Source organism: Protopterus annectens, chromosome 3.part1 (assembly GCF_019279795.1).
Source record: "Protopterus annectens isolate FY-2018-M chromosome 3.part1, PAN1.0, whole genome shotgun sequence".
Lineage (NCBI taxonomy): Eukaryota > Metazoa > Chordata > Ceratodontiformes > Protopteridae > Protopterus > Protopterus annectens.
The window spans coordinates 54,343,131-54,355,991 of NC_056732.1; positions in this window are offsets into that span (position 1 = coordinate 54,343,131).

A 12,861-nucleotide genomic window follows, 5' to 3' on the forward strand; every position below is an offset into this window, starting at 1 on the left:
GGCAAAGAAGTAGCCCCTGCTAATTATGATATTGATAGCACTCCTTTAAGTTCAAACTGAGTGGTGTGAGACTTGGGAACACAGGTTGATAGCAATCAAAACTTTGAACATCATGTGTCCATAGTGGTAAGAAAAGCATTCTGCAGTGCACATCTCATAAATAAGGGCATTGCATCCAAGACCAGGGAGGTTATAGCTCTACTGTGCTTGACCCTTATCAGACCACTAATTGAGTACAGTGCTTCCTTCTGTATGTACCTCACCATATACCTGCAGCAACTGGAGAGACTACAGAGATTTCTTAGCAAGAGAATCCAGGGCCTCCAAAACATGACATACATGTGAAGACTGAAAGCCCTGTCAGTGTACTCTGAATCATACAGCCTGCTGAGAGGTGACCTGTACCAGGCATACAGATCAGTCTCGGACCCTGCCCTAATGGAAATGCTGCACATCTGCAAGTCAATGGGACAAGAGTCACTCATTCCAGGGATCTCCACCTAGCCAGTGACATTAACAGAACATGCTGCAGAGGGAGATACATCTCCCAGTGATTGCCACTCCTCTGTTATCAGCTTCCACTCCATGTGAAGCAGAGCTCCTCAATGACCCTATTCAAGTGCAACCTTGACAACTGGATGGGTGACCATAAATTTACCCCATGGGTGGCATCTGTGTCCCTCATGGACATGGGCAGTTGGTGCTGATCACAGAATTGCTCTGCTAACAATGAGCATCTATGGTCAGTAAGGGTACTCAGGTTATTATATGGCTAGGCTTGTGAAGGCTCTAGGGCCATTAGCCTAGTAACTTCCTATGAATCTATGCAAAGTTCCTCAGTCTTTTAAGTTGTTATACATGCATCCAAGGTCAGACCCAACATATATTGCTTTAGCGAATCCAGCTGCTGATAAACATTTAGCTCATACAAATCCCCTTTCCTTTTGACAGGGGTGGGAAGGCTTTTCATAAATTTAGGGAAAAAATGTGTATTACTGCATCACGCATCCTTTGAAGTGTTGAGCAATGTAGTATTGCCATTTGGTTCATAGCAAACAAGAACCACAACTTTTTACATTTTCAACTAGAAATTCTGGCTCTGGGTTTATAGTGATCAATTTTATTTAAAACATGCAGAATGAACAACCACAACCCCTTTTCCCATTGTTACACATGGGGTCAGGATGTCACTTTAACAGTGACAATCATATATCAAGTATTGCCAGATTACACGATTTATGAATTAAGAATTTATTGAAAAATGTACCTAGGAAATGTTAAAAGTTAATTAGCATATACAGAGTCTAGGCTGCTTAACCACTCCTTCAAAGTTAAGTAACATCCCTTACATCTGAGTGTGTTGAGTAGGTCAAGAAATCTGTTGAAAAATACCTAGAGTTGACCAAGTTGCCAACCTTTTAGAATTAAAGTTTCTAAGCAGTTGAAGCTTTTGATTTCAGATACATGTGCCCAGAAGCCAGCAATACACACCCTTCCTTACAGTATAGACTTGTGTTCATATTACTTAACCTCCCAGCAGAACTTACAGCTCATACTAAATAAGATTGTATACTTCATGCTTCTGCGTTCAGATTGTGCCATACTTTAGAGTCTTTTTTGGCTGATTTTTAAGGGAAGAGTGGATTTTCTGTTCTGTAGGTTATATTTTCATCTACAGTTTCTTATGCATTGCCATCTCTGGCTAGAAGAGTTGTCATTAGAGATCACTTTCATTTGAGCTGTACTGCTGCTGGTGTAACTAATGGTGAAGGCCTTCACAGGAAACAGAGAAAAAAAGATGGAGACCCAGACCCCTTGATGTCCTGATTCTGAACATGAGCATGCATCCTCATAGTCTCCCATTATCCACCAAAGGATATGACATTTGTTGAGGCAGTAAACTACATCAAAGGGCTTATTGCATAGCCAGAAAAGATGTACATACAAGTGATGTGCTTGCCAAAGGTGAAGTAGACCATCCATCCTCCGTTTCAGACATTCCAAGCTGTCACAAAGGGTGATAATCACCCTCCAAGAGAACAGATAAGCTTTTCATGGCACCAGCAGGGAAGCACACTCCTTATAATAGTTAAAAAAATCCATTTCCTCTCTCTAAGAATGAAGACAAAGATGGATAACACACATGGAACGTTATGATGAGTATATAACTTCTTTTTTTTAACCAGGAAAATTTGACTTGGAACAAAGCCAATTTTCAGCAGAAGCCCAGGGAGAAATGCTCCAGATGCATGCCTTTGAAACATGTGAGGAAACCGGAGCACCCAAAGGAAACCTACATGAACACAGGGACAACATGCAGACTCCACACAGAAGGCACTTCAGCCGAGAATCGAACCGCAGAACCTCTTGCTGTGAGGCGACAACACTGCCACTATAGCACTGCGCCATCCAATAATTCTTGTGAGGCACGTCACTTTCATATCATGGTACATGTTAAGTCTCACCAAAAGCGGCCACATGTATGACATGTAGAATTTAACTTTGTATTAGAATGTCAACATATGAAGATTGCAATAAGATGACCCTGACTAGATTTGAATACGCAGCCTTCTGATATGGAGTCAGACATGCTGCTGTTGTATCACAAGGTCTATCTTCCTAAACTGTAGTCCCAGTCAGTCTATGGGGATCACTTTCATTGTGCAAGAAATGAATGTCAAACTACTGCAGAAAATATGGTTCATATTGGCAGTATTAGATTCATCCCAAAGGCATTCTATTCTGTAGGTTGTTTGGACACACTAAATTGGCCATAGGTGTGAGTGCATGCGTGTGCCTTCTGTGGAAGGTTAGGCTTTGGGCTGGCAACTTGACATCATAAAACTCCACTGCCAATTGTTCTGTGGACTGTTGTTTCGCTGTGTTGACCCCTTAACCGGGATAAGCCGAAAGAAGAAGGTAGCAGTACTAGATTCAGTCACTGGGAAGCCCTTCCTTCCATAAGGCAGGACATGAAATGTGTTCAAGCCAGCTTACACCATGTAGAGAGAAATGCAAGCCCTACTTGCATAGCCTAGGATACCTGACACATACAGTCAACATTGCCCCTTAAGCTTGGCTTCTTTCGATTCATTGTGCATTGCTGGGATAAGGATAATCAACGTTTGTACCACATGGTAACCCTGGAGACCAAATGCAGGAAAGTTATAGCTTGGTATAGATCACAATCATCATTTTTGTAAGTTGTCCTTCACCTAAAAATATATTTTCTTTTCATGAGCTTTGATGATACTGCTGGTGGATTGGGATACTTATCTTAGCAGAATAGACACTCATGGCAAAAAAAAAATGCAAAGAAAGATGCAAGATTGCTTATCCTACTCTTCTGTTCTTGGGGCAGCATCTGAAAGTATTTGGAGGTTTTGTATAATCCCTTAACACTCAGGACTGAGCCAGTGGTTGCTGTAGGTGCATTCAAGTGGCCCATTTGTTACTTGTCCTGCAGTAGAATTCCCCTGACAAGATGAGAGTCTTTCTGCCTATTTTTGTTCCTGTCTGAATTCCATTTGGGTTATCTGCAGTGCAACAAATGACAGCAGGAAGGGTAGATTTCTGAATACTTTACAAGGATACTTGTAAACAGGCCTTAGGCTTTGTAATTTTTTTCAATAGGAAGTTCATATTCTGTGGAAGATAACAGCCTTACAGACTTTTTGAACAGAGATCCCAGTCACATTCCACTGTTGATCCTCTTCTAAAGGTGGTCCTTTTCTTTAGTGGCTCGTTTTTCACAATCATAAGTAGTGTGAAGCTTTTTCACTTATTAACGCTAGATAAGTAAGAGGTGTCTTTTCATGCTACTAGGTGGACAGCTTGCCTTAGGTCATCTGCTAAGTACTACTGAAAAACAAGTAGGAAAAAGCCAGTCTAACCTTTATCACATCCTTTGATCTAGGATTCCTTTTTTTATTAGTTTACTTTATCTGAAAATTATTCCATTTCATGAAAAATAACTATATGTAATAAAGTGAGTGCATTATATAGAGGAGGCAGTATACTGTTTTTGCAAATCTCATGCAAGTAAAATGAATAATTTTAACAGCAAATTGTAGTACCATTATGTCACTGTCTGACCATAATATGCATGAGGTTATCCACTGTACACCCATGTCTCTTTTCATGTAGTCCAGGGAGGTGCGTCTCAGGTCATTCATACCCACATGGACAATGACAGAGTCTTACTTGTACTTGTTGTGGAGTGACATGAGTGCGTGTGTGTTATGTGTCAGATTCTGGCACCTGATAGACATCTGACTGTTACCTTCTCCTTATTCAACCTAGTGAGTAGGACATCTCTGTGCCTCACTATTGGATCACCTATGATTAGTGTACTGGGAAAAGTGTTTAACCTTAGGGGCTTAGGTTGAGGGGCACACTGTGGAGGTGAGCTATGTGCCCTGTGGTTTGTGCTGTGCTGTGGTGGTCAAGTTAGTTTCTGTCCTGGAGGTCTCTGCTGTTTGGGTAAATTTCTAATGAAAGCCTCTGCGAAGGTGGGTGTGTGGTTAGTGTTTTTATGTGAGAGCTGTGATAGTGGCTGTTCTGGAGGGCTGTGTGTTCCATGTGGTGTGGTGCAAGTGTTGACCTTCTCCTCTTGACCAGCTAGTCCGGTCTTGGCTGGAGAGTGCATAGCTTCCAATTTGGTGATAAAAGTGCATGTCTTACAAGTCTGAGTGTTGGGAGGTAAGAGGAGTGGGTTGTCTGTGTACATAAGGCAGTTGCTGCACTGCCTCAGAATGCCCAAGTGCACCAGGTTAATAGGAGAAAGCACAGGGAACTGCCCTTTAATTATGCCAGGAGGGGTGGTCATAACTACTAAGTACTGGAGCTATTTCCGTGAAGAATGACTAGTGCCGATGCCACTTAGGTGTGCTACAATAATTGCTACAGAAACCTGTTGAAGTGCAATGTGATTAGGCTATGTGAAGTGCATGAGAGAAAGAAATATCAAGATCTAAGGGAAAAACTGAAGAGCAGACTTTCTGGCACCATAGTTTGCCTTAGTTCGGTGCCACAGTGCGGAGCTTAAACAAGTGCAAACTGTGCAAACGTGGGCTTTTAAACCAGAAAGTTAAAAGGGATGGAAAAACTGCCCAAACAGCCAATAAACTACAATTTCTGAGCCACAAACCACTCCTCTTGTGGTAGATAGGCTACCCAGTGCTTACCACTCCCACTGATAAGCTAGAAGGCTTTTGTTCCTGCCTTGTATCAAATCACTAAACCTGTAATGACCAGTCTTTTCTCTTGACAGTACATAATTTGACTTTTAATTTGACTTTTCTTAAGTTTGTCATTAATAATTCAAAGTTTTGTCTAGGCATCACTTTTCCTCCATACTTTCCATAAATTGGTCCCTTGTTAAGGGAGTGTATGTTACATCAGCTGTTTGCAGTGTGGCAGTTTTGAACATCCATTAAAATTCCTAATGATTTGCCCAGTCTGAATTTTTCATCCCCTTGTGAATTGACAGACAAGACCTCTTCAACCATTCATCCATGTTGGTTTTCTTTATCCCCTCTTTAATCACTATTATTAAATCCATAGCTATTGTTTTATCACATTTGCCATCTACAAGACCTCTTTCTTTTAAGTATTTCATAAAACCATTTCTTCACTGTTATCTTTAAAATTAAAGCTAATTTCCACTTAACATCATAGTCTCTGGAAATAATCTCATATAAAAGTTTTAATTGTCCTGTTAGTGCCATACTATACAACTCAAAATCCAGTACTCATGGTCTCCTTTCCCATACTCATACACCCCTTGTAATATTAATTATATCCCAGGTCGTCCTTTGTTTTTCATCCTGCTAAAATAAATGTTAAGTGTAGCCTTCCTTAATTTACCAAACATTCTACTGTAAGAGCAAGAAGAAAACCTTGTGGGGCATATTTTATTAAGAGGAGCATGAGCTAATGTTCTACCTGTAGCCAAACAAATTGTCTTCTGTTTTTGATAAAAAAGTCTTTTACCTTCCCTAAAATATACCCCCCAAAGTTAACTCTATGGATTCATCCAATGTTTGAGCTAATTTTAAACTCAAATAAGTTATGCAATTCAGTTCTGTCGAAGGGGATACTCCACAACTATTATCTCAGAGTGAGTATAATTTATGTGTATAGCTGTTATTTTCTGGGTGTTAACTTTATATTCTGCAAATATATTTTACTCTTGAAAAATAACAGCAAAATATTGTCCTGGGTTAGATACATATAGTAAAATATCATTTGTGTGCAGAGAAGCCTTACAATCTGATCCCTGTAACTTATATCCAGCGATAGGGATTTGCCTTGACATGATTGTCAAAGGTTCCAATAAGAGGGCAAAACTAAAAGCAGAGAAAGGAGTCATTCTTGCCTGGTGCCTATTACGAAATTATATACCTGATAAAGTTTACTCCCCACCTTTATTCTTGCCATAGCCCCTTGATATAATGGTCAAAGCAATTTGTCACTCTGCAGGAAATTTCAGATGAAGTGGTTGAAAAAAGTTACTGCTTGCCCACCCTACCAGATGTTCTTTCAATACATAGACTTGCTAATAATAAATATTTTTTATATTGGTGTCTTCTGTTAATAGTTTTCATGATTATTATGAGTGGTTCTGGCAGGTATGAATCCTTCTGGGTCTACATCTACCCATAGGGGAAATATTCTGGCCATTCATTTAGCCAAGAGGACAGTGAAAAATGTATAATCCTGGTTCAGAAAATATATTTTTTCAGTATGAGCTTATTTAATGAGGACCTTTACCATGTTTCAGAGTGTTAGAGATTATTATCTGCCACCATGATTTATTTTATTTTATTTACATTTGTTTACTGGGTAGTGTTTGTCTGGGCCATGAGCCTGTTTTCAGTGGAGACCCAGGGAGAAAAACTCCAACAAGTAATTGACAAAAACAACAGCGGAAAATATACAACATAGCATCATATACAGTGTACAAATACATAACTATTGGATTAAAAGTTACAAGAGGCTAGTTTACAAAATACAATCAAGTATAAATCTCATGATAACAAGAATAAAAAACTTATTTTTCATAGTGTTAGGTTAAAAGAAGAGAAGCAAAGAGACAAATACTAGTTTGCTGTCTCGGAGAAGAGTACAAGTTGGCATGTATACAAAGTTGAATTTTGTTAAAGTAAGAGGAAATATGCCAATGTAATTAGCCTGGAAATGTGCAGGAGCATAGACAGTGATTAGCGAGGTGTTCTTTTAGGAGTAGTTTGAATTTGTAACTGTCTGGATTTTTTAGGATGTATTGGGGTAGTAAGTTCCAGGTTTTGGCTATTTTATTAGAGTAGAGGGACTCTCCAGAGTAGTTATGGGATTTACTAACCTTTAGAATTAATTTGTCAGATGATCTGAGGGACCTAAGGTTTGTATTAGGTTGAACTAGGTCAATGAGAGTAGGGGAGTTGCTAGGTTTATGGATGATACTGTGGGCAGTGGTTAGTTGGTTGAGAGATAATATGTTGGGTAGTTCAATCCAGCTGAGTTGGTAAAGTGCAGAACAATGATGATATTTATGGGGATGGTTTATGGCAAACTTGGCTATTTTGTTATAGCAGGTCTCGAGGTTATTTAAATCAGAATTGTGCAGGTTGGTAAAGTAAAGATAGGAGAGCAATAAAGGAGGGTGGGTAGTAGGTGGGATCTGGCTATGGATAGTCTGGCGTTGTTAGTTAGGTATGGTTTGGTGCTATAGAGTGAGCCAAGTTTGATGTGGACGTTTTTGATTGTTAGTGATATATGTTTATCAAATTTTAGACAGTTGTCTGTCTATTGTTACCCCTAGAAGCTTAGTTTGATTGACTGATTCAATTTTTGTACCATTAGAAGAGTAGATGGGCAGAGGGAGCAGGTTATTTTTAGCTTTTTTTATTACAGAAGACCATTAGCTTAGTTTTGTTTGGGTTGAGTGTGTGTTGATGGTTGGTGAGATAGTTTTCTATATCTTGGAGAGACTTTTGTGCTTTTTCTTGTAATTCCTGAGGTGAGGGTACAGAGCAGATAAGAGAGGCATCATCGGCGTATTGAATGATAGAGGCTAGTTGAGTGGAGGTACTGAGGTTATTGGTAAATATGATGAAGAGTAGAGGTCCGAGGATGCAGCCTTGGTGGACTCCAACAGAGATGGGTAGAAGGGAGGAGAGTTTGTTTTCCCATTTGGTAGACTGCTGTCAATTAGAAAGATAGCTTTTTAACCTGATCAGGGATTTTGTACTGAGGTTATATGTTGCTAGTTTGTTGAGAAGTATTTGGTTGGCTACTGTATCAAAAGCTTTGGACATACTGAGGAAAACTGATGACAAGTCGGCCTTCATTTCTGAGGAGGTTTACAGTGTTAATCAAACGTATAAGTGCGATGTTAGTACTATGCTTGGGTCAGAAGCCGTGTTGAGAATTAGATAAGAGGTTGTTGTTATGGAAATGGTCAAGGAGTTGTTGATTCAAAAATTTGTTTATATCAGATGATTGTATAAAACAAATGCCAGCTGTAATAGCATAGAATGTAATTTTGGTGTAATGTATGTCTTGTATATTTTTTGTATAATTTCTTGTATAAGTTTTCTATAATTTCTTATATAAGTTTGATATAATCTCTATATGTGGAGCTTTTCTCCCGGGGCCTCCTCCGAAAATGAGTCTTACCCCAGTCGGACTTTCCTGGTAAAGAAATGTAAAATAAATAACATTTTTCTAAAATTTTGGCTGGGGGGAGAGAATGTCAATGGGTCAGTAGTTTGAGAAGTCTGTATAGGGGCCGCTTTTGTGTAGGGGGATGATATGTGATATTTTCCAGAGGAGAGGTACTTATCGTTCAGAGATGGAGTGGTTGATTAGTATAGATATAAGATAGGAAATGGAAGTAGCAGTTAGTTTTAGAAATTTGTTGGGGGGGTTGATCGGCTGCAAGAGTACAAGGTTTTAATTTGATTAGGAGCTCATTTATGTAATTAGTTTGTATGGGCCTAACAGAGAAAGAGTTAGGGTTAGATACAGTACAGTTGGGTAATGTTAGGGGTGAGTTAGAATTACGGCGTAAGAGGCAGGTTATTGAATTGATAAAGTGAGTACTGAATTGGGATGCTGCAGACTCAGATGTATTTTTGGTAGATGGTGCCATGGTCAAGGGTTTTCCAAGGCTTAGCAGATGATTAATACTTTGCCAAACTTTTTGGGGGTTGTTCTGGTATTTTTGTTGGCATGTTTGGAAGTATGATTTTTTGCATTGTTGATTTGTTTCTTAGCTTGATTTCTTAGGTGTTGATATGAGATGAGGTTATCTTTGTTTTTGGTCCTTTGGTAATGCGACCAGGCTCTATCCCTTTCTTTAAGTAGTAGTTCAGTGTCTTTCATTAGCCAAGGGGTGCACATTTTCCTTATGGGAGGTAGGAATGTATTGTTAAAGTGTTGTACCATGAGGTCTAACTGGAGGAATTTTAATGGTGATCAGTCACATTGCTGTAGCAGTGAATTAAATATAATGGGGGAGAATTTTTTTTGCGGCGGATGTTTTTGAATATGATGTTAGGTGTGTGAACCCATTTCCTGAGAAGAAAGGTTGGGGAATGGAATCTGGAAAGCAGCCTGCTTGATAACCTAGGTTGGGCTTATTTGTTAGTATCCAGTCTAGTATTGATTGTTTTTGGAATTTTTGTTAATGTGAGTGGAAGAGTTAAGTGTTTGAGAGAAATTATAGAGGTAGATAAAGTTGGAGGGGTTATCAGAGGAGCAAGTAAACCAGTCTAGGTTGAAGTTGCCTAGTAATATTGTTTCTTGGTTGAAGTTGGAAGATGCCTAGCAGAGGAGGTTTTCTATGATCGATAGATTGTTCCTGGGGAATAAGTAGGTAGCAAAGATTATTATTCTTTTATGGAAATTGATTTCTAGATGTGTGGTTGATATTTCTGATTTGGGGATGTCAGGGGCAGTGCAACTAGTTGGACTAATCTGAGGGAGTCTTTAAACATGATAGCAGCACCTCCACCCCATTTGTTTAACTTGTCAAATCTAAAAAATGCTATAACCTTTGGTTAGAAATGTCTTCAACTCTTATATGGGACTTTAGTCATGTCTCAGTTATGACAGCTTTTTGTCTGGGGAGTAGAGGTCTAGGGTAGCATATAATTCACTTACTTTGTTTATAATGCTTCTGAGGTTAAAATTAGTGATGAGTAAGTCAAAGATGCTGTTTTTGGGAAGTGGGGGTTGGGTAGGGGCTTTATGAGTCTTTGGTTTTGTGAGTTTGGAGTGGTGGAGGGGGAGATTGTAAGTTAAAATTAGTGGTGAGCAGGTCAAAGTTACTGTTTTTGGGAACTGGGGGTGTGGGTGGGGGATTTATGAGGCTTTGATTTACTGAGTTTGGAGTGGTGGAGGAGGGAGATTATAAACAGCGTGGGTAGGCAGGATTGGGCCCTGGGTTGGGATGAATGTCTGCTTCAAGTTTAATTTGAGTTAGAGAGTGAAGCAGAAAGAGTCTGAGTTTGGATGTCTGCCTGTGATATTTGTGAAGACAGAATAGAGGGGTATGGGAATATGTGAAAGTGAAGAATAGTGTGTTAGAATTATTTTAAAGTTGTGAAGAGATGTAAATATTTAAGTTGGACTGATAGTGGTGTGTAATGAATGGAAGTGTTGGAGAGTGGTAGTTTATGATTTGGTGTGTGTGGAAGGAAGTAATATGGTGAGCTAGGAAGAGGAGATAAAGTAGGGGAATTATTGTAATCACTGAATGTATAAGGATCATGATGGTCTGTAGTAAAGATAGGAATAGTATATATATATATATGAGTAAGAGGAGAGAATTAGTGATATGTAGGGGAGGGGGTATTAGTGTGGAAGGGAGAGTACTGGTTGGATGGTAGTAATAATATGGAGAAGGGTTAGAAGGATAGGTAGGATGTGGGTATGGATAATGGTGTGTGGGAGCTGGTGATAGGCAGAATAATTAAGGGTGTGGTTAGGAGAGAGAGAAATTTATGGAAAACTGGGTGGGTGTGAATGGGGGTAGGGTAGAGGAGCAAAGTGAGTCCGAATGGAGTGGGTTGGACCAGACTCACAGATGATGAGATGCCAGGAACAATCAATAAGAAAACAAAACCTGTAGGAATGGGAAGACCCAGGAGGCAAGCCTAAAATAAGAACAGTCACCAGCTAGCAAACCTCACAGTTTCTATCCTCAGGTCAGTATGTATGCTTGAAGAATAAGGACTAGAACAATAACCAGTTATTTTAGGATTGGAGAGAATAGCTTATCCACTAGGGCTTAGTAAGGAGGGGAGTGTAGGTTTAGTGGGTCCGAGACAGTGTGCACACCACTGCAGATAATTAATTGTTAATCAAAATATGTTTACTTTGCAATTAATATGAAGCAGCAAAGGTCAGGAAGAGTATGGGGGAGGGGGAATCAGCTGAATTAAGAACATAGATATGAGTATGAAATATTTTTATGTGTGTCTAGTTTTTTATCTGCCTTCCTCTGGCCAGTTGGCTGGTTGGTTCCTAATAACTGAGACAAGAGTCTACTGGAAGAGGCCATAATTTAGGCAGTCATCAGGGTGGTTCAGGTTTTTACCTTTAGGCTGCATTCCCCTGTGTATTCTTGGTATCCCGAGAAAATGGGCATGTAATGGGCTGCACATATTAGGTCATCCCTCCCTTATCACTAGGGACATTGTCAGCTAGTAGTTCTGCTCCCCTGTCCTCAAACAGCGGTGTTGGTTTGGCCAGTCTCCACCAATGAGATCACCCTGCATGTCTGCTGAGCACCTGCAACCCCTCTCAGACCCAAGGAGAGGAAAGCGGACCACAGCAGATCACTCCTGTCCCTCCTGTCTCCTCCAGTGCTGGGGTTACTAACTGAACCCCGGTTACCTGGGTCACAGTTTGGGGGCTCCTCCAGTGCTGGGGCTGCTAACTGAACCCCAAGTCACCTGGATCACAGTCTGAGCTCCATTGCTCTGTACCATAAAGCTGTGTGACTGTGAAATTATTCAAAGTATCTATTTATCATGTAGATCTGCTTCTGAAACTAAGGCATCATGGCCAGGTATTTTACCTCTACCAGTTCAGCCAAAAGCTGTTGCAGTACATCTGTTGGAAACTCCTTCATTAAGGAGTCCACCTGAAGCTGACTAAGCTTATTTAGAGGTACAGAATAACAAATCCAAATCTTCTTTCCTGACAGTTTGCATGTCATCTGCTTCTTAAAATATTTATAAAATCAAGCAAAACAGCTAAATATATTTCCAAGAGCAGGTCCCTAATATATAGCCTTTTGTTTTATTAACTGCCCTATTTGCTATTTGCTACTTGTTATCTGAATCTTATTGCAAGATGTTTCTGATTACTAGGTGTAATCTCAAAGTCCCTTAGTTTAAGAGATATTTTAGTAAGTTTGTCTTGGTGGATCACAGCTGTTGCAGCTTCATCCTGTTCTTCCACATAGCATCATTTTGTGCATTAATAGTCTCAGCATTGATGTTGTCTCAACTGGCTACCTATTACTTTAAGTCTTCTTGATGTAAATTCCTTCAGAAACTTTGCTAAGTCTGTTTTGATAGTGTTCCAGTTTTATGGAATTAAACCTCGGTTGTGTGGCTTTAAATGAAGCCACTGTGATACTGACATTTCAAAGCAGAACTTGCACTGCTCTCCCGGAGGAAAAATGTCACTGTCCAGTGATTGTCAAATTGGGACATTTGTAGGTGAATTTTAATAATCACAGTAGTGTGTGTGTGTGTGTGTGTGTGTGTGTGTGTGTGTGTGTGTGTGTGTGTGTGTGTGTGTGTGTGTGTGTGTAAAACCCAAAATGGATTCAGAATCAAGCAA